General features: G+C 43.2%; 1 protein-coding gene and 1 non-coding gene across 4 annotated transcripts in view; both read left to right on the top strand.

The window, feature by feature from the left end:
• The window catches only part of LOC126088407 (discoidin domain-containing receptor 2-like), an 883,025-nt gene that overhangs the window by 448,719 nt on the left and 411,679 nt on the right, over positions 1-22,627 (top strand). The window lies entirely within an intron of this gene.
• On the top strand, positions 13,804-13,878 carry Trnat-ugu (transfer RNA threonine (anticodon UGU)). The gene has a single exon. It is a non-coding gene; the product is annotated as a tRNA-Thr (tRNA).

Below are 22,627 nucleotides of genomic sequence, written 5' to 3'. Positions count from 1 at the left end.
CAGATTTACTGGCCTGTAATAGGACGAGGCTTAAGAAAAGCACGAGAGTTCTGTCTGGACTGGTGCGACGGAAAGCTGAAGAGGCAGGCATCGATGGACAGCGGCGATCGTGAAACGTAGTGCGATCGCATCATCACGTCTCGGACCATGAAGATGGGAACACCCACGTTCTCATTTAATTTTTAGGCAAGTGAAAAATGATTGAAATCAGTGCAACAAAAGTTCTGCAGAAACGAGGGCAGATCCTCGACCACCGCAGCACCCAGTATACATACATGCACTAAGTCAAGAAATACGCCATGAACTTTTTTTATTTTTATGTAGAGAGGCATATGCCCTAGACTTAATGAAAACTCTGGCAGCCGAAGAAATTACCGATAATATATTTAATAGTGTGCGTAGCATTAGTTCAAATGGTTCAAATGGCTGTGAGCACCATGGGACTTAGTTTTTGAGGTCATCAGTCCCCTAGAACTTAGAACTACTTAAACCTAACTAACCTAAGGACATTACACACATCCATGCCCGAGATAGGATTCGAACTTGCGACCGTAGCGGTCGCGCGGTTCCAGACTCAAGCGCCTAGAACCGCTCGGCGACATCGGCCGCCGTAGTATCAGTAATGTTCAAATGATTTGTACGCCTTGATGCCGAGCACTAGTGGCTCGAAAAGCGTCGCTAATAAATTAATGCCATGAGATTAATAGTCTTAAGCATTGTGACTGGTTGCGATACATGTCATTTAGTATTACACGGTCATGTGAAACGAATCGGGCAGTATTTTATGTAGAATTTAGTCTTGTAAAATCGGATGAATGTTTTTGCAACGTCTTGGATACCTGATATCGTGGCTGCTGCGTGTGAAGCTTTTATTTTCTATTTTGTCGAATATTTTACCGAATACCCCATCTCTCATAGAAAAGCAGACTTACATGCAATATACACGGTGTCCATAACTGATGTTCCATTTTCAAAACGCTGCAGAGAGAGAATCAGTCTTCAAAATGACATCAAATTTGTACAGCATATTATTGATGCAGGTGAAACGTCATAGAGAGGGGAGAAAACACGAAAATGTGACCACTAGATGGCGCCCTAAATTGGAACGTGCACACCAACAGACGCGCAGTACACAGCTGTTCCTCAAGTTGCATCCTAGACGCCCAGTACGACTGTCTCCGTAAACGATCGCGCTGATGGTAGAGCTCTTTTACAAGAACGGTAACTGTGTGCGCCTGTAGCCCACCATAAGTTCCGGACACTCAGTGGTATGAAAAGAAGCACTGGTGCGATGGCTGCTAAGGGTCTGGAGAAAATGACTATGTAGGAGAGAAAGGAAAGCGGCTACTCCGACGTCTGTAGAAGATGTGGCCACATCACTGCAAGAAGGATCAAGATGTGTGCAAATATGCAGTGCACGGGGAATTTCCCGGACATGCCTGCAAGCATGGTCTATAAAGTCCCACGAAAGATGCTGCATTTATTCATACAAAATCACCCTGTTCAGGAGTTGCTTCCTGCTGACCTGCCAGCATGATAAACGTTCGCCCTGGAATTTATTGCTCACGTGGAAGTGGGTGTCGAATGGCCACTGGTAGACATTATGAGAGTATTTTGCGCACCGATGTCAAATCAACCCTTCAACAGCGCGGACGTGTGGATAGAATCATTTTCATGCACGATGGCGCTCATCCTCACATCTCACAGATAAAGAAGCGGCTGCTGTAGACGCATTTAGGTAATGCTAAAATTATCAGCCGCCGTTTCCTTATGCCTGACCGTCTATATCGCCTGATCTTAAATCCGTGTGACTTCTGACCGTGGAATTACCTGAAAGATGTTGTGTTCAGTACCCCAATTAACGTAGCTGAATTGAAGGCACGCATTGCGCAACGCATTCTGACGCGACTCCCGAGTCTCTCTGATCTGTTACGCAACATGCTGTTTCTTGATTTCAACTTGTGGCAGAAAGCGGTGGACAGAACATTAAACATGCCTTGCGTCAGTTTCGCGAAAGATAGAAACCGACGTCATTGTGCTTTTTTATTCTGTTTTTGACCTCAGGACAATTAAAAATCGATTTTTCCCATCCGATGTGGTACGATTTTACCATGTTGTTTAGGCTACCTAATTAACAATGCCACAAGTGTTGACTGCCGAACTTGTGCAGTCATGCACATTGAACAGTATGGATAGTGTAATGTCCAACTCAAACCATAGCCATCGTATTGCGGTTTATCTGACATTTGTAGCCAACCCCATTTGCGTTAGGACGCTTATAGCGCCGTCTATTAGTAAAATTTTCGCTAATTTTTTTTTTGTTCCATGACGATTCCCCCTGCTTCAATAATATGCAGTTCAAATTTGATGTCATTGTGGGCTGTGTTCCTCTTTCGACGGCGTCTTGCAACTGGGACTTTGATTATGAGCACCCTGTACTTCTCTTGCGAAATTTTCACCTCCTGTTTTCGGATGCATTTCCCTAGCGTTTCGCACTGATGAAAGGTAATTACAGTGACAACCTAGTGCACGTCTACAAGTGACCTTACCTTTTCTTATCGACAGAACGGAGGAATCTCGTCGCCGTATAGAAATGCAAGTTTTGCAGATTGTAACCCAAAATGAACGCTATTGTAGATTTACATGTTTCAAAATAAAGCGAAGCTTGTGCAATTGAAAGTGGAGAGTATTTTATCTACAGGTTTTCAATGTTAATCCTTATCGTGCTGTTAAGATACATTTGGAATGACTTAAAAGCTTCATTTTGCCTCCCAGGCATGGTATTCTTTTCCCCCCTGCTCTCTCATATACTTAAGCACATTACGTGTCTATGAAATACTTTAGATTTCAACACCAGTTATAACAGTAGCAGAACTTAAATCAGGACACGTAATCTACGAAATTACCTATAAGGTCGTCGCTAATTTAAGACAATCCCTGTGCATTTGACACTTCAGCAGCTGGCTTGTACTTCCAGACGCCTATTGATTACGATCGTCAGTCCGCATTGCCTTCACCAAGTAATTGTTCGCGCCTTGAGCGGATCAACGTCTGACCCTAACTCACAAAGGGGTACCAGGCATTTCTGCGTGCTGGAGCTATTGTGCCTCGCCAGTGTCGGGACTAAGTTTCCGCCCCCAGATGGCGAGTTACATTCGACACAAAGGGTGGCCAAGTTGGGGTCAGCGCTCCACGCAGAAGCGAAAGGGCACTCCATAGAACTGCTGCCAGTCTGCCGATCTCCAACCAAGAGAACTTGTGGTAAAACCCTAAGCTCGCCCTAAGAGGCGCAGATTAGTTAGTTGTTTATTCATTCACAGGTCATTTATAAAATACAACATGTCATCCTAACTGTACAAGGAAACCATTTTTTTTAATCACTAATTCATTAGCCCCCCCCCCCCTAACCCGTTTGAAAAAGATAACTAAGCACCTAATCACAATGAATGAGATATTGAGCTCCATATTCTGAGAACAGGATTTTACGGTAAGATCCCTTAAACTATTTTACTATAAAATGTCATTTGTTTATCATTAAATAATGTTTTTTTTCATTTCTTCAGCTATCTAAAGAATTATTATGAATTATTAAGGACGTGCCATCAACCAGGGTTACTTTACACAACACGTGTTACTTTACCCGCTTCCCACTAAGCTCTATCGGGAGCTGCACCTGGCCGGTTTTGGAAGTTCTGAATGAAATGGCTGCTTAGATAAGACGTAGTGAACTTTACTGGTAGGAGAAAGGTGACTGCATTTTTCGTGCATCATCCTTCTGTATGATAAACGCAATTAACTGGGCGTATGTATCTTTCGTGTATTTTACGTTTCCTAGAAACTTTCATTGCGATGTCATAGTTATGTTCTTGCTGTTGTTTTCGTTTGCATAAAACGTGCTTCAGTAAGGCCTCAAGAGGAGGAAATAGTGGGCGGAAGTCATTTTTTGTTGAGACATGTTACTAGCAAGCCGAGAAACCGAAGGCGTACGACTCGCTCGGGTGTGGCTAACTTTACACAAGCTGTCAGATGCAAACAAAAACAGAAAAGAAGAAAGCTAAGATCTTTATTGAATAAATAGACATGATGAGAGACAAGTTAAGTTTGCGAAGATGACAGGCGACTCAACAGACTCATTTGTATGATCCTGTGTTGAAGATATCTCAGAAATCAATTACCAGGGACTTGTGGGCCTACTTGATAAACCTAGGATATTACGAAGAACGTCTGTGAGTTTCAAAGAACACCCGCAATCACGCTGCCGCTGAAGTGCCATAAAAGTGAAGAGTGAGAAAGTCGTCCTCCGGACGCAGCAGAAACATTGTTGTAGTTTACTTCATAAAAACATAAAAATTGAAATGGTTCAGCATATTCCATTTATTCTTGTAATGATTCTGACAAGTCAGTAAAGTCATGACAAGTGTCACACCATATTTCTGTGTACTTCCCATTTAAAATTTCCGGACGAAGTTACCCATTACGAAGCAATAGTGTCGCATATCTTGCTAAGTATGTAAAATTACCCCCTTGGGCAGGGTAACTTTACACGTAACGTGTTTTTGTTTAAGATATGTCACAAACATGATTTCCATTCATTTTGAGGTTACAATTGTCCATAAGAACCCTGATGGTATACATAAACCGATTTCTACCATTTACTTATGTAATCACACTTTACAAAAATCAAAAAAACTTTCCTTCACTAGTTACAGTCAGCAAATAACTAGAATGAACCCACTGAGTACGAGGATGCAACTTCAATCTTTAGTAATGCTCATTTGAAAGTGTTGTGTTAACAGCTATTACAAAAAAAAAAAAAAAATGGCTCTGAGCACTATGGGACTTAACATCTATGGTCATCAGTCCCCTAGAACTTAGAACTACTTAAACCTAACTAACCTAAAGACATCACACAACACCCAGTCATCACGAGGCAGAGAAAATCCCTGACCCGCCGGGAATCGAACCCGGGAACCCTGGCGTGGGAAGCGAGAACGCTACCGCACGACCACGAGCTGCGGACAACAGCTATTACAGGAAAAATATTAGCTGCTAATGACTCACCATGTGCAGCAGGAGGGTAATAGAAAATGAGTGTTCGAAAAGTGCAGACATCAACCTACTACGGGTCATATGTTTTACACTTGACAAAATGAGTGTGGTGAGCATTCGAGAAATTTTCGAAACAAACCATTAACTTGCACCACGAGCACCGAATGAAAAATGGCGCGCCGGCCGAAGTGGCCGTGCGGTTAAAGGCGCTGCAGTCTGGAACCGCAAGACCGCTACGGTCGCAGGTTCGAATCCTGCCTCGGGCATGGATGTTTGTGATGTCCTTAGGTTAGTTAGGTTTAACTAGTTCTAAGTTCTAGGGGACTAATGACCTCAGCAGTTGAGTCCCATAGTGCTCAGAGCCATTTGAACCATTTTTTTTGAAAAATGGCGCGCCATAGTGATCACAAAAGTTCGCACCCTCGATATCGAGTGCGAACTCCTTGCGAGTTACAAACCTTGTAAGACGGTCAGCTAGGCATCCACTCTTAAAGAATGTATGTAGAATCATATTGGTGCAACAGGGTGATGGGAACTGACGGAATGCGATGGCATGCCACCGAGTGCAAAACAGTCTGTGTTGGAGCTTATAGTGAAACTGGCTGTCCTTTAATGCTTAACTGTAGATAGTACGATAATATGCAAGCATGGAAAAAACAAACATCCAGAGGTTGAATTCGTCCAGTGGTCCTAGCTGGCATGAATTGCAAAATCACACACCTTTAGGAGGAATATTTTGTTCTAAAGGAATATGATTATTATATGCAGAACAGGAATCAAGCAAAAGCAAGTTGTTTCGACCAGCTGCCGGCCAAAAGCAGTGATCGTACCATAGTTGTATTTCTCCTAAGACCGTTTTCTTACCCTTGCTTGCTATGACATAAATATTCCCTGCTGCTGTTGCAAGATTGCGCACACGAGAAAGAATCGTAGGGGCAGAACACCTTCAACTTTTCACAACACATCAAATAACTTTCCAGCCAATTTAGCTTCCAGATTATCAGTCAGCATAATTGCATACTGATATGTTAAGGTATTGATGTTGATACAACTATCTTGCTACGTCTAATTTCCATGGTTCCTCTCATATACATTTACTCTACAAATCCCGATTTGTCGGAGTTGAAAACAAATTCCTTACTGACCGATAGAATATGTTTGTCTCATCTACTAATTTTCGGGCCGATTCCACAGTTTGCTGTGCATCGTCAAATTGACGCTTTGTTTGAAATTTCGTTATCTTACGTCTTCCAATTCTGTACTGATGTTTGAAGTTACGCAACCATACACTGCTTCCCTTGAAATCATTGTAATCTATATCGCGCGATTTGATGTTTATGATGTATTAGGTCACTATCATACACATCCTTTAAGTTGTATCGAACATCCTCGAAACGCGCGAGCCGGACGTTGTGGCTGAGAGGTTCTAGGAGCTTCAGTCTGGCTTGGGCATGGATGTGTGTGATGTACTTAGGTTAGTTAGGTTTAAGCAGTTCTACGTTCTAGGGGACTGATGACCTCAAATGTTGAGTCCCATAGTGCTCAGAGCCATTTGAACCATTTGAAACGCGCGAACGCCAATTTTTGTAACAAGTTCGCTTCATTCTGCCTTGAATATCGGAAGTTTTTCTTATGCTCTACACGGTCATATCGTTGCGGACTTATTCGAAATCTGTTCACATTTTTTCTTTTACTACGCTGCGGCTGATCTTCTATATACATAATTATGTGCTCCTGGGACAACTATTGTGCTTTGTTATGTTTCACTGGAGACGTGGTTTGTGGCTCCCTGTCTCACAAGGATAATGAACTACATGGGACGACACCTGTTTCAAAATCATTTTCACTTACTAAACACGTATCGTCATCATTGCACTCCTCATGTCAGCGTCCGCACAGTCGAGAGTATACGACACCACACATTCCACGGACTCATCTTGCAGATACGCTTATATTTCATATGCCACTTCTTTCTCACTCTGAGACGTTCCTTGGGATCCTTTCTGACTTAAATGTCAATTTCGGCAATTGTTGTGTTAGATATAATGCAATGTTTGCTTTGCTTAACTTTGCCATTGCTCTGCTTCGTATCAACACCACTAGCACTGTTGTGAGTTACTTGAAGATTAAGCAGTTCGTTTACGCTCCATAGCCTCATGCTATGCTCACATTTGGATACCTCCAGTTCCCCGTTGCCATTAGTCGCCTGTATAGTGGTTGCATGGTAGACGGTATGTAGAGAGTCGAATGTCGTAAACATCATTGGCATTTTGCGACCTCGCACTCAAGGGGTTCCTTGTTAGGGCCGTTTGTCACCATCCACAAAATGTTATATACAACGAATACACTTTTATTTGAAAAAAAAAATCACATTAGGATTGAACCAAGACAGAAGATTTCATAAAAGTAATAATACAATTCCTTTTAAACACATAATTAAAATAGTTCATATCCTACTAACACACTTCAGAGTCGAAATTTTAAGGAAAGACATTACGCTAGTGTATAATCAAATAATACTTCATAAAATGATTAGCATGTGCGCAACACCTTCCTAGCTCAGAGTTTAAAGTTTAACTTGCACAAAGAAATAACACTACCCAAAATAATTGGCATGTGGAGTTCCACTTAACTTTGAAACCCCCAAGCCATCGTCATAATTATATTGTTTGTTATGTAACATGTCACATATAATGAATAACATCAGTAACAGTATGCTCCAAGCAGCCCACCCGCAGAAGCAAGAAGCTTCGTGATCATTGACCCCAATGCGTACCTATATGCTTCCGTAATGACTATGACCAAATAGGAACGGCGCCGGTTGCGATTCAGTCCAGTTCAACTCCAGGAGTCTAGAAACGAATCTACGGAACACTCTGGCAGATCCAAGTCCACAAGGTATTGGAGTTGATTCATCTGAAAAACAGTCTACAAGTAAGCAGTCTGCCGTTGGTAACAATGAGAGCGTACCCCTTGCATTCTACATTTCGATGAACAGACTGCATCTATCCAAAACAAATTCCCTCCATGAAATTAGAGTATTCTCAAATAAATGCTAGAAGATTTCGTTGAGATGTTCGGTTTCGATCATCCACACCGCCGGGCCTTACTCCAAATTGCAGGACAGATGAAAACGAACTATCCGCTGGAAGTACCGTCGTAAACAGTCACGCGACTGCGTCGCCCCACATCATATACAGTGCAGTAACACTCGGAGCCCACGCTAGCAGCTCCCACAGTCCGTTTACAATCACCTAAGGCCCTTCCTGCTCGTAGCCTGACAACCGACTGCACATGAGTCATGCGAAAATTATTCTTACATACTGTGGAAATAGCCATAGGTCGATGGTTGTGAGTAACGTTTACAGTAATACACACACATAAAAAAAAAGTTTTGCATTACCTCGGTTCCGAGAGTTCCGAAACCTGTACAGGAAACTGGAATAGAGATCAACATAAACATCATTTCGGCCCTTTTTATTGCTCATGAAAACCACATATTGCATGTTGTACCACCATACAGCGAGATCTTCAGAGGTGGTGGTCCAGGTTTCTGTACACATCGGTACCTCTAATACCCAGTAGCACGTCCTCTTGCATTGATGCATGCCTGTATTCGTCGTGGCATACTATCCACAAGTTCATCAAGGCACTGTTGGTCCAGGTTGCCCCACTCTTCAACGGCGATTCGGCAAAGATCCCTCAGACTGGTTGGTGGGTCATGTCGTCCATAAACAGCCCTTTTCGATCTATCCCAGGCATGTTCGATAGGGTTCATGTGTGGAGAACATGCTGGGCACTCTAGTCGCGTGATGTTGTTTTCCTGAAGGAAGTCACCCGCAAGATGTGCACGATGGGGGTGCGAATTGTCGTCTATGAAGACGAACGCCTGGCCAATATGCTGCCGATATGGTTGCACTATCGGTCGGAGAATGGCATTAATGTATCGTACAGCCGTTACGGCGCCTTCCATGATCACCAGCGACGTACGTCGCCCACACATAATGCCACCTCAAAATAGCAGGGAACGTCCAACAGGCTGCACTCGCTGGACAGTGTGTCTAAGGCGTTCAGCCTGACCGGGTTGTCTCCAAACACGTATCCCAAGGCATATGCGAGACTCAACGGTGAAGTGAATGTGATGACATTCCTGACCGGTCCATTCGGCATGTTGTTGCATGGTGTTGGTGCAAAGATGGACCTCGCCATGGACGTCGGGAGTGAAGTTGCGCATCATGGAGCTTACTGCGCGCAGTTTGAGTCGTAGCACGACGTTCTGTGGCTGCACGAAAAGCATCATTCAACATGGTGTCGTTGCTGTCAGGGTTTCTCCGAGACATAATCCGTAGGTAGCGGTCATCCACTGCAGTAGTAGCCCTTGGGTGGCTTCAGCGAGGCATGTCACCGACAGTTCCTGTCTCTCTGTATCTCCTCCATGTACGAACAACATGGCTTTTTGTTCACTCCGAGACACTTCTCTTGCTGAGAGCCCTTCCTGGCACAAAGTAATAATGCGGACGCGATCGAACTGTGGTATTGACCGTCTAGGCGTGGTTGAACTACGGACAACACGAACCGTGTACCTCCCTCCTGATGGAATGACTGGAACGGATGGGCTGTCGGACCCCCTTCGTCTAATAGGCGCTCTTCATGGTTGTTTACATCTTTGGGCGTGTTTAGTGACATCTCTGCACAGTCAAAGGGACTGTGTCTGTGATATAATATCCACAGTCAACGTCTATCTTCAGGAGTTCTGGCTCTGGCTCTGAGCACTATGGGACTTAACATCTATGGTCATCAGTCCCCTAGAACATAGAACTACTTAAACCTAACTAACCTAAGGACATCACACAACACCCAGTCATCACGAGGCAGAGAAAATCCCCGACCCCGCCGGGAATCGAACCCGGGAAAGGAGTTCTGGGAACCGGGGTGATGCAAAACTTTTTTTTATATGTTTATATTAAGGTTTCTTCTCGTTCCATAACGACTGAAGTACGGTAAAATAACAGCTTACTGCGTCCATGCAAGCTGTTATTAATAAAAATTTCGTTTTGTTATTTCAATGGGCGTGCTGAAAAATATTTGTGCATATGAGTCTGAAGATAGTTTTTAGGTATTATTTTTTGGATGATGGATGTCGTTTCTAGTATTTCTGTGATAATCTTTCAGACAAGATTGTGACCATTAACACTACCACTAGTTTGCTTAATATGGATCTCTCGTATTTCAGCATTTGATTTACAAGCGTTTTTCGGAAATACTGTTTGGTAGGTTTTTCCCAAAATGTAACGATATAATTCAAAGAGAAGAATTAAGATATTTAAGCTAGAGTCACTGAAGGATCTAATACGGAAAGTGAAGAATATCTGCTCAAAAATGATTAGTTCACCTTCAGTTAGTTTTTAATCCTAATCCTATGCGCTGCCGTAAGAAATTTCATTGTTCGCACGTTGGTGACCTAAAGACAGGCAGTAATTTCGCGTATTACCGTTTTTAATCGTCTCGTTTCGTAATATGAGTCTAATTAACAAAAAAGAGTGGAAAGTAACTAAAATAAATACTAACACTGTCAGTATACCGTTTGGATGCATCGTCAAAACTTGTAAAGCTTGGCTGCAAATCTAGTGAATGTCCCGAGTCGTCCTAAACTAACAATTTTCTTTTGTAGTTTATAGTTTTTAGTTACAGAACTTGTCGGCAGTGAAATTCTTATTCCAAGAATGGAAGTAACACGTCGTTAAATTGTAAAGCCGTGTCACGGCATACTAGTGAAAAAGTATTCTAACACACGCTTGAAAAATAACCACCTTCCTAGCCGCCAGACAAGGATTTACGATCTCGCGTGCCTTTTGTCCTTGTCTTTTCGGGTAACCTTCATTTCAGCAGCAATACTGTGCTATCTGCGAGAGAATCAGCCGTAAATGCTATTAATACCTCCATCAGAACACGTACCAAAATCTTCGTCATTGTGCCACCGATTTTACGTCGTAACTGCCCAAGATTCTGAAAGTATCATTTAACTTACAAAATTTGCCGAAAGTTTTTTAATGAGCAATAAGTCCCTGAATTGCAACAGAGAGTTCATGTATATCTGGTCCACGTTTCTCGTAGGCTACTAAATCTTTGAGGCTAAATTTGTTACTCGAATTCCAACAAAAATTTCGACTACTACTTCATCCACATTAGGGCATCGATTTCTGAGAAAATATCGGTAGAAACAATAAAATTTACTTCCGCTCTCAATCTGCCGTCACTCTAAGGGACTAGTATTGTAACCTATTTGCAGACCTTTTGCGCAGAGTGATGTCCGCTGTTCTATTCTGTAACTGTTACGATGTCGGCTTATTTCTACAGTGGAGATAAAAAGCCGTGATTTCTACGGAAAATTTATTTTCCGGACGAATTGGAAATCGCAAGCGTCAAGGTCATCCGAGTAGAGTGAATGGAGAAGAATTCGTCAGAATCCCTTTACGGGACACACCGGGCAAATCATTTGCTACTCATAGAAAACATCACCGTGTAACGCCGCCTCTAGCGTCCGCAGTGGCCTCACTTTGGCGAGGAAGAGAGAGCCCGAGTTTCTTCAGACACGCCATGTTCAACTGAAGGTAATCATTGACGATTACATGCCACACGACTAGCAAATTGCTGGGATGTTGGTTGCTAACTTTCACCCGCTGTTCGAGACAATCCGAGATCGGATGATTCGGTGGTCCGTCGAGGTGCAGTAGGTTACCTGAGTGTTCGTGAGACCAGGGAAATATGTTTAGAGCCCTGTGAACAAAGTAGTTGTTATGTTGTAAGACAGGAGTTTCTACATAATACTCAACATGAAGATTTGGAAGAAAGAGCAACATGTGGTCACCAAAAGAATCTTAAAATAAACATCCTGGTTCATTAACAGCACCTCTGCCTGGATTTCGGGCAGGATTCCCCTTTTCGTTCGAAGCTGAGGTGCTACTCCAGTACAGTTGGAGAGCCTCTGTAATGCTGTTCTAGTTTAGGGGAAGTAACAAACGGGCTAAGGTGTGAATGGGAATTTGGATTGAGGAGAGAGGCGTGCTAGGATTAGTCCTTGCAGTTGTGCAAAGCCACTGTGTCTGGGTGGCGTAGTGGTTGCGCATCTGCCCACTGAGCAGGAGATCCGGTTTCGACTCTTGGTCTAGGCACAAATTTTCATTCGTCGCTTCAGTCTGCATATGTACGTCGTTGTTCATGTTCACGGTAACCTGAGTGAGTGGGCCAAAGTCACGATACCAAAATCATCGCCATCCCAACACAGAACCACCTCCAGCCTGTATTATACTGTCCACACAGTGCAGGTTAAAGGCCCGGTTGTGTCTATGGATCATTCATGCTACATCATTTGAACAGACACCCAATCGCGACACATGGGACCACAGTACACACCTCTAGTCAGGTATTGTACAGTTTCTATACTGCCTGGTCCATTTTAGACGCGCAGTTTTATGCGCTGCCGTTAGCAGCGGCCTATTGCGAGTACAAGACTCCAAATGATCGTTGCATGCATTTATTCTCAATTTTCGCTCGGAAACTGGTTGAGATTGACCTGCATTCATGTCAGGTTTGAAACCGTTGTTGACAATGCAGAACACTCATTTAAAGTCTCTATCTTTAGAACCTTTCTGCGAGCACTGCCTTTTCTCCGTATTACTTGGCTGCGAGTAACACAATGTGCCGTTTATTGGAGACTTAACACACCAACAAAACGGACAACTTTAGTTTCGGTGTCGTTATGATCACGCGCAAAACACGATAGGTGTTTTATTTCGTTACATTGTATTTTTTTTTTCTGGCGTTGTATCACGTTTCATAGCGATCCATGTTGATGCGCTGTTTCGGTACAAGCGACAAGCACATACATACTACTTCACTACCATGACCTAACGTCAGCGGTGTAGGATCAAGTGAGCGCCTGGTAGAATACCAGATCTACACCATTTACATATCTCCAGAGGGTCTAGTGTTCCCTTTTAAGGGATTGGAATGATGACTTTCTTTTCTTTTGATGTTCACACACTGTCTGAATCATCTATGACCACGTAAATCATTTAAACGTTGTAATTTCGTTTTAACTTTGCTCTTGAAAAGAAACTTTTAGCATTCTGCGGCTTATAGCTACAGTTTCCTTCAGCCTAAATCAATCGCAATAAACCAGCTCCTTCGTCTGTGAAACTGGAATAAGTTGAAATTCACATTGCTACACAGACATGACAGAAAGAACAGATACCACCTTCATATAGTTAAGACTAACCGGCCATTGACCTCCTTCTTCTGTGCTGGATGCACACACATTGCCCGAACTTGGGGGACTGATGACCTTCGCTGTTTAGTCCCCCTTAAACATCCCAACAACCACCACCACCACCAAATGGCTCTGAGCACTATGGGACTCAACATCTTAGGTCATAAGTCCCCTAGAACTTAGAACTACTTAAACCTAACTAACCTAAGGACATCACACACACCCATGCCCGAGGCAGGATTCGAACCTGCGACCGTAGCAGTCCCGCGGTTCCGGACTGCAGCGCCGGAACCGCTAGACCACCGCGGCCGGCCCACCACCACCACCACCCGAACTCTTACGGGACTCGGTAAGATTGTCTGCCGCGAGTAATGAGTGTAATGGGCCGGGCCACTACGAATGTACTGTGTGGACATTAAGTTGGGAATGTGAGTCTCACGGGGAGCGTGCAAGAGATAAATCCCTGCAGTCGTACTATGCTCTGTGCCCTCGGTGGCTCAGATGGATAGAGCGTCTGCCATGTAAGCAGGAGATCCCGGGTTCGAGTCCCGGTCGGGCCACACATTTTCAACTGTCCCCGTTGATGTATATCAACACTTGTCGACAGCTTAAGCTCTTGGTTTCATTATCGTTTCATTCTAAGAGAGTTGCATGGTCACCGATGGTATCTGTTCTTTCGGACATGTCCGAAAGAACAGATCCCATCTTCATATATTTCTTATTCCTATCCGGCCACCCGGACTTAGGCTTTCCGTGTTTTGCCTAAATTTCTTAAATGCCGAGATGGTTCCTTTGAACAGGGCACAGCCGAGGTACTTTCCCATCCATGCGTAATCCGAGCTTGTGCTGCTTTCTATAATGACCGTGACGATGACGGGACGTTAAACTCCTATCTTGCTTCTTTTTGTTTCCTGTAGTTACTTTCCATTTAAGATTTGTAATTTCTGGATGATTCTGGGGCTTGCCTATTTAAGGAATTTATAAACAGGAGGCAGTGCATTTGAGCACCATTTGCACTTTCGTGTGTCCTCAATAAACGTGGTTTCTGTGAGGAATGTAACTTCTCCGGAAACTACCTCAGATTGGCCTACTACAGCCACCTAAACTATAGCACATGCGCGTCGCGCGAGATTTTAATATTCTCTCTCCCTACCTTCGCGCAAACATTTTTCTGACAGAGAGACAAAAATCTGTAAGACTTCTTAGAGGAAATTTAAAGTAGTTCAATTTTGTGGTAGTAGACGTTTTCGCTAGAGGTCGCGCGGTTTCCGAGTTATTCAAGAAAAACGTACAAAAAGACCGTCAAACGCACCGCCACCCCCACACACACACCCCACCGGCCAGGTTTTTCAGTATGTTGTTCTTGGCCCTCCCTCCTACCAGTGTACAAAAATTTGCGACGACTTGAATTATTTCCCATATTCGTCCTTTTTTGTTCTGCATTGACTGGGATATTATGCCACCAGCATAGTCGGCTGTTTCGTTAACATTGTTGATCTAAACTTCACCGCGAAGTTAATGTAAGAAATAAGACTTTTTGTAAAAACCAATTATGTTTACAGTTCAATCTAAACCTAATCCTTACGCGCACAGAATCTTCGTAGTAAGCATGCCATATAAAGTAAAAAAATTAATTGATAGTTTTATGCTGTTAAAACTCAATGGGCTTGTGAGGTAAAATTTACACAAGCGTCAGTTTCAGAATTTGTAAGTACACGATTAAGTCTGTGGCGTATTAGCAGTTATCGATCACCAAAGGCACTGAATTTTTAATTAATCTGTATTTTACTTTAAAATCTTTTTTCCTGTGTTTAAATTTAGGATAAGGATACGAAAGAATATCAGTCGTGTCATTTTTCAAGAAGACTGACGAAGAACTCACCTTAATCAGTTGAAGAGAACCACGGAAAAGCTAAACGCCGTCTCTTTCGGTTGATCCACGAGAGGTCATCGAGTGAAGCAACAGCGGGATAACGTAGGCATTAGGAATGCAGAGGACACAGGGGCGTCAGGCGAGAGAGTGAATTCTGTGCTGTGATCGATAGGAGAGCTGTCACGGGAGGGGCAATCGGTCCAGGCGGCTAATCTCGTCACGATCGTTATCGCCTCTGCAGGCCGTCGGCCAGGTACTGTAGGCGGAGCCGCCGCTGGTGCGGGCTTCACCAGGGCAACATCTTACCTAGACGTCAGGGAAGAGCGACATTGTAATAAGTGACGCTGTAAATGTAGTGTGTTGACAAGAACATTCTGAACATCTTTTTCGTAAAAACTTTAATATCCCTCTGCCAAAATAAATTGAATGATACGTGAAACACCATACATTTTCCGATGAAACGTTTCTAGGGTTCTTTACTCCTCCACCTACAAGTGGATATTATTAAAAACTGATGGAAGTGTCGTATTAGCGATATGAGGGTGACGTTCGTAATAAGGCCATTTTATGCGAAATGATACCTAATATAACGGAAGAAATGATTAATTTAGAGTAATGAACTTCCGGCGTTACATATGTCTAGGTAAAATATTTACGTGATTAACGTTGCAATAACAGAAGTTAATGTAAGCGCGGGATAAGCCATTGCAAATGTGGAATGCTGGTACATTAATAACGGTTGTAAACTCCAGAATGTTGAATACAGGCACGCAAACGTGCTACATTGTGTTGTTCGGGTGTCGCATGCCAGTTTGTGGGCTTTAGTTCCATGCCTGTTGCACTTGGTGCACTTCACTGTTTGTGAATGACGCTGGGGTTGTCGTCCGATGATGACCCATACGTGTTCGATTGGAGGCAGATCTGATTATCGAGCAGACCAAGGCAACATGTCGACAACATGTTCAGTTACAACAGCGGTATGTGGGTGAGCGTTATCCTCTTGGAAAACACTCCCTGGAATGTTGTTCATAAATGGCAGCACAACAGTCTAATCACCAGACCGACGTACAAATTTTGCAGTTAGAGTGCTCCTGCTGGCGTACGAAATCGCACACCAGGTCATAACTCCAGGTGTAGATCCAGTGTGCCTAAGGCACACTGATTAGTTGCCGGTCGCTCAAATGGCCTCCTTCTAACGTACAAACGGCCATTACTGGCATCGAGGCAGAACGAGGTTTCATCCGAAAACGCAACAGACCTCCACCCTGCCTTCCACTGAGCTCAAATTTGACTCCACTGAAGTCGCAAATGATTGTGGTTTGAGGTCAGTGGAATGCACGCTACAGGCCGTCTGGTTCGGAGCTGTCCTTGAAGTAACCGATTTGTAACAGTTCGTGTATCATCGTGGTGCCAAATTGCTCCAGCAAATGCAGTACGATGCGATAGACCAATACCTCAAAGCGGCACGTGACCGTCCAGAATTCGGTCTTCTTGCGAAAGAACAGTTTCCTGTCCACCGCTGCCAGTAGCCATGTACACTGGCGCTGCTTTCTTGCCAAGTCTTTCTACAATTTCGCAGAAGGAACATCTAGCTTCTCACAGCCCTTTAAACTTCCACGGTCAATCTCAGGTGTTGACAATGGCGTCTTTGTCACCTTAAAGGTATTCTTGACTACTATCAACTCACCACGTCCAATCTCAAAGGTAACTTACGTTCACGACCATTACAGCGTGTATTTAAAGCAAACCTGATTTGTATCCTCATAGTGGCGCTACTAGCGCCTCTCTTACGCAACTGGCTCGAAATCTGAAGAAACACGACGGCCAACTTTCGTTTATGTCTCACAACTCCTTCTTGGTGTTGCGATTTTTTTCCGTCAGTGTATTTGTTACATAGTCTCACAAACAAATGATGTCTACATTAACTGCATTAATATTGCCTGTCGTTTACTTACGAAACACCCAATGTATAACTATAAGAACATAAATACATATTAATAGTAATCATCGTAGTTTATAGGTTTTGTGTGGTAAATAAGTTACTTGTTTATGTAGAGGGTGGGTCAAGATCCGCCGACAAAGTTTCAGAGGTTGCTTAGGAATTTTTTCTGAGTCGTTGTGTATAAGGGAATAACATCATACCAGAGAAAAAGCTAGTAATATGCATTTACCAGAAAGTGCAACACAAAACACAGGGAAAGGCAACAAACCTCTCTTCAGAAGTGTGTGGTGTAGTTGCCGCCGCTGCGGCAACAGCCTAACCATAGGGTCATTGTGCCTCTCTTCCACTGCATTCAACGAAACTACGCACGACACACATGTAGATCAACGTTTCAGCAGTAAACCCATCCACATTCCTCAACATGCAGTTAACACTGCAGGGGAAACAAACCCTAGACAGAACCGACCAATACTGAATGCAAGTTGGAGGGCGAAGATTGCCGGCCGGTGTGGCCGAGCGGCTCTAGGCGCTTCAGTCCGGAATCGCGCGACTGATACGGTCGCAGGTTCGAATCCTGCCTCGGGCATGGATGTGTGTGATGTCCTTAGGTTAGTTAGGTTTAAGTAGTTCTAAGTTCTAGGGGCTGGTGACCTCAGCAGTTAAGTCCCATAGTGCTCCGAGCCATTTGAACCATTCTTTTGGAGGGCGAAGATTTAAATCTGTACTACTGTTTTCAACAACGAGTACCGTGATTGAACGGAACAAGTTTGTATCCAAACAAGCGACACAGCGCATACCGTCGACACTTTTACTTCAGTGCTCATATTACCAATGGATTACAGATACAAAGGTAAACAGTGGTAAGATACCAAACGAAATGCAATTACTCTGTAACGAAGATAACGGGTCCTTTATGGCAAAATACTCAGGACATTTTCGTGAACAACATCCGAAATATTTTACTACGATACGGATTTACTCTTTAATGTGGGATTTTGTTTATGAGTAGGGCACACATTGATTGTATTTTCCATTTCACATATATATAGTGGTAAAATGGGATACTATAACTTTATACATTGTCTTATGTACACTGTTACATTACTATATTTTATACAACATACTTAGGAAGTTCTTGAAAAGACTTAATGAGTATTTTTCCCATTTAGTAAGTCTTTGTGACGACATAACCCTGAAGAGGCCCGTCATGTGCTTGTGCTTTCCCGACACAGCATTAACATGGAAAGAAACACCAACTACACTCCAAGAAAAAAAAAAAAACAACCGAAGCACCGCGAAATAATTATCAATATGGGACGGAAATCTGTAGATGTTATGTACCGCCAATTTAAGAAAAATTTGATCTTTTATTCAAGACAAAGAACTTCAGAAATTGAGCAAGTCAGTAACAATTTGGTCCATCTCTGGTCCTTATGCAAGCAGTTATTCGCCTTGACATTGATTGGTAGGGTTAATGGATGTCCCCCTGAGAGACATCGTGCCGAATTCTGTCCAACTGGCGCATTAGACCTTGAATATCCAGAGCTGGCTACAGCACCGTGCCTACAACGCTCCAAACGTTTTCAATTGGCGAAAGATCTTGCGACCTTACTGACCAAGATAGGGTTTTGCAAGTACGAAAACAAGCAGTAGAAATTCTCACCGCGGGCATTATCTTGCTGAAATGTAAGCCTAGGATGGCTCGCTGTGAAGGGCAACAAAACGGGGCGTAAAATATCGTCGACGTACCAATGTCCCGTAAAGGGTGCCACGGATGATAACCAACCAAACGGGTCCTGCTATGGAAAGAATCCCAGCAAGGCTGGCATCCCACCACTGTCCGGGGCATCTCCAGACAAGTTTTCTGTAGCCATCGGGGCTCAATTCGAAGTGGGAGACAATTGTACTTCTATCAAAAAAATGAGATACCAGGATGAAGACGTATCCGGAGTCATCCCGAACAGCGGTTGGATAGCAACCTGACTATCGCCCGCCAACCAGGAGTGATGATCTGGGGTGCGATCGTTTTTTTTTCTTTTTTTTTCGTACCAGGACTTGGATGTCAATCGCGGCACCCTTACAGCATAGCGGTACGTCGATGATATTCTACTCTCTGTTTTGTTGCCCTTCATGGCAAGCCATCCTGGGCTTACAGTTTAGGGAAATAATGCCCACCCGCACACGGCGAGTGTTTCTACTGTCTGTCTCCGTGCTTGCCAATCCTGCCTTGGTCATCAATATCGCCGAATCTCAGTCGAATTGAGAACATTTGTAGCATTACGGACGAGCTCTCCAACCAGTCTTGGATTTTGAAGATCTAAAGCGCCAATTGAACAGAATTTGGCAGGATATCCTATCAGGACGGTATCCCAATAACTTTATCAATCAATGCCAAGCTGAATAACTGCTTGCATAAGAGCCAGAGGTCGACGAACGTGTTACTGACTTGCACAATTTATGATTCTCTTTCTCCTGAACTAACTGTCCAGTTTTTATGAAGTTGTATGATTTGTTTGTCTATACATGTACGTCACATCTACCTCCTTCCGTCCCATTCAGATAATTCTTTTATGATGCGTCATTTTCTCTTTGTCTTAGTATGTAATTAAATGTTATTGCAGATTCCAAACTCTGTTACAACATGTGACTCATCGGTGAGCTACTTACGACGTTATCAGTTTTATTCCAGTGTTTCCCAGACACCAAATTTACCCCTGATTTAAAATTCAGAGAGAAGCGAGACCGTAGCAGATTGATTCCTGACTTACTGAGGAGCATTATACTGGAGTCTAAATTCGGATGCCATCATTTTGAGAGACTTCGTTTATTTGCTCAAGGTGGCGGCAACTGGGGAAAAATTCGTTGCACTTCGCAAATGTGCCAGCGACTGCGGCCTGTTTGACGTCTATGGCGAGCCGATCACGCCAGGCCGCACCGCGCCTAAGGACAGAGCATGGGAGATTACGTCTTCAAGACTGGTTTTGAGAGTCATTACATGCTATTGCAATTCCGCGTTCTCATTGTCAGTATTGTTCAAAACGTGATCTCTCTCTTTCATAAGATGTGCTATGGTAGTTAATTGCAGCTGCTGTGGAACATCACAGGTCACTTAAGGTAATTAGGTGTTGTCATATTTGTAGCAGCGCCAAAAACAAACATGAAGCGCTTCTCAGAAACGGCTAAAATCAGCACTACCTCGAGTTCAGTAATATTAAATGTTTATCCCCACCTGAAGGTGGAGTAAAAAGCTTCGAAACAAGTAAATGACACTAATGGTAATATGCAGTGTGTTTTGTCATTCGATTTTGATCAGTCGCTGGCTTAACCTATAATACAATACAGATTTTAAGAAACTGTATTCATGCAACAAATCAAGGGTAGACTGTAAAGAATAACATAGTTTTTGTCACAGATACAATGAAATATATGTAGCACTACCATTATTCATAAATCGGGAAAAACTGCAAGAATTTATTCTGTACCTCATGTCGTTGGCCGTTCTGCTGTTGAACATAATGCTAGAATGAGTTATTCACTGATCCTCCCACAGCGCCCGAAGGCACTTGTTGCAGATAAGAATATCAGAAATTCGTGGGTGGTAATTCTGCTTCATGGCTCAAAATGGTTCAAATGGCTCTGAGCACTATGGGACTCAACTTCTGAGGTCATTAGTCCCCTAGAACTTAGAACTAATTAAACCTAACTAACCTAAGGACATCACACACATCCATGCCCGAGGCAGGATTCAAACCTGCGACCATAGCGGTCTCGCGGTTCCAGGCTGCAGCGCCTAGAACCGCACGGCCACTTCGGCCTGCTCTGCTTCATGTAATCGCCTATTTTCTCGTTCTTTGCTATTACCCATTCGACAGCTTTTTACGCCCTCCTGGTTATGCCACGTATAATAGTACAGCGGCTAGTTAGATTTATAGTTTTCATTTCAGTCTGCGGATTAAAGATAGCTTTATCTTAAATCTGATCCTATCTTGTACTAATCTTTAAATCTCTCTGAAATGCATACTATGCAAAATGTGCTGCACACTCTGATCTTCGTTTCAGCCTTTAATTGCTCCATCTGTCATCAATTTAACTATTTCTGAGTACCTTAGCGCAGTGTCTACATCTACATCTATACTCCGCAAGCCACCTGACGATGTGTGGCGGAGGGTACCTTGAGTACCTCTATAGATTCTCCCTTCTGTTCCACTCTCGTATTGTTCGTGGAAAGAAATAGTGTCGGTATGCCTCTGTGTGGGCTCTAATCTCTCTGATTTTATCCTCATGGTCTCTTCGCGAGATATACGTAGGAGGGAGCAATAGACTGCTTGACTCCTCGGTGAAGGTATGTTCTCGAAACTTCAACAAAAGCCCGTACCGAGCTACTGAGCGTCTGTCTTGCACAGTCTTCCACTGAAGTCTATCTATCATCTCCGTAACGCTTTCGCGATTACTAAATGATACTGTAACGAAGCGCGCTGCTCTCCGTTGGATCTTCTCTATCTCTTCTATCAACCATATCTGGTACGGAACCCACACCGGTGAGCAGTATTCAAGCAGTGGGCAAACAAGTGTACTGTAACCTACTTCCTTTGTTTTCGGACTGCATTTCCTTAGGATTCTTCCAATGAATCTCAGTCTGGCATCTGCTTTACCGACGATCAACTTTATATGGTCATTCTATTTTAGATCACTCCTAATGCCTACTCCCAGATAATTTATGGGATTAACTGCTTCCAGTTGCTGACCTGCTATATTGTAGCTAAATGGTAAAGGATCTTTCTTTCTGTGTATTCGCAGCACATTACACTTGTCTATATTGAGATTCAGTTGCCATCCCCTGCACCATGCGCCAATCCGTTGCAGATCATCCTGCATTTCAGTGCAATTTTCCATTGTTACAACCTCTCGATATACTACAGCATCATCCGCAGAAAGCTTCAGTGAACTTCCGATGTTATCCACGAGGTCATTTTTATATATATATTGTGAATAGCAACGGTCCTATGACACTCCCTGCGGCACACCTGAAATCACTCTTACTTCGGAAGACTTCTCTCAATTGAGTATGACATGCTGCGTTCTGTTATCTAGGAACTCTCTATGATAAGAGTTATTAATTCATACTTATATATGGCATTCCTTCTTAAATATTTACATTACTTCCGTGTCGTCGCAGTCCAAATCCTTCCAGCTTTTTGGTTTTTTGTATGTACCCATTGGTCACATGTTACAATATTGTGACCTTGACGATTATCTCATGAATGAAATTTGAGCTCAATCAAATGAGGCATAATCGAAAAGTTTATATGTAAAATACATATGTACTAAATAGGGCAATTTTTCATACTGAAGTCAGTGGCGGCACATAACCTCTCATTGGAAATTATCTCACAGAAGGCTTTGTAGAGTTACTGGAACTTTTATGCTTCCAGTAGCGTATAGTTTAATACATGTCGGTTTCCGATATTAATTATAATACTCTGTGTACAGCACG

Source organism: Schistocerca cancellata, chromosome 1, assembly GCF_023864275.1.
Source record: "Schistocerca cancellata isolate TAMUIC-IGC-003103 chromosome 1, iqSchCanc2.1, whole genome shotgun sequence".
In the NCBI taxonomy this organism is placed as follows: Eukaryota; Metazoa; Arthropoda; class Insecta; order Orthoptera; family Acrididae; genus Schistocerca; species Schistocerca cancellata.
Note: the sequence above shows the minus strand (reverse complement) of the source record. Positions and strands in the feature narration are given on the sequence as shown.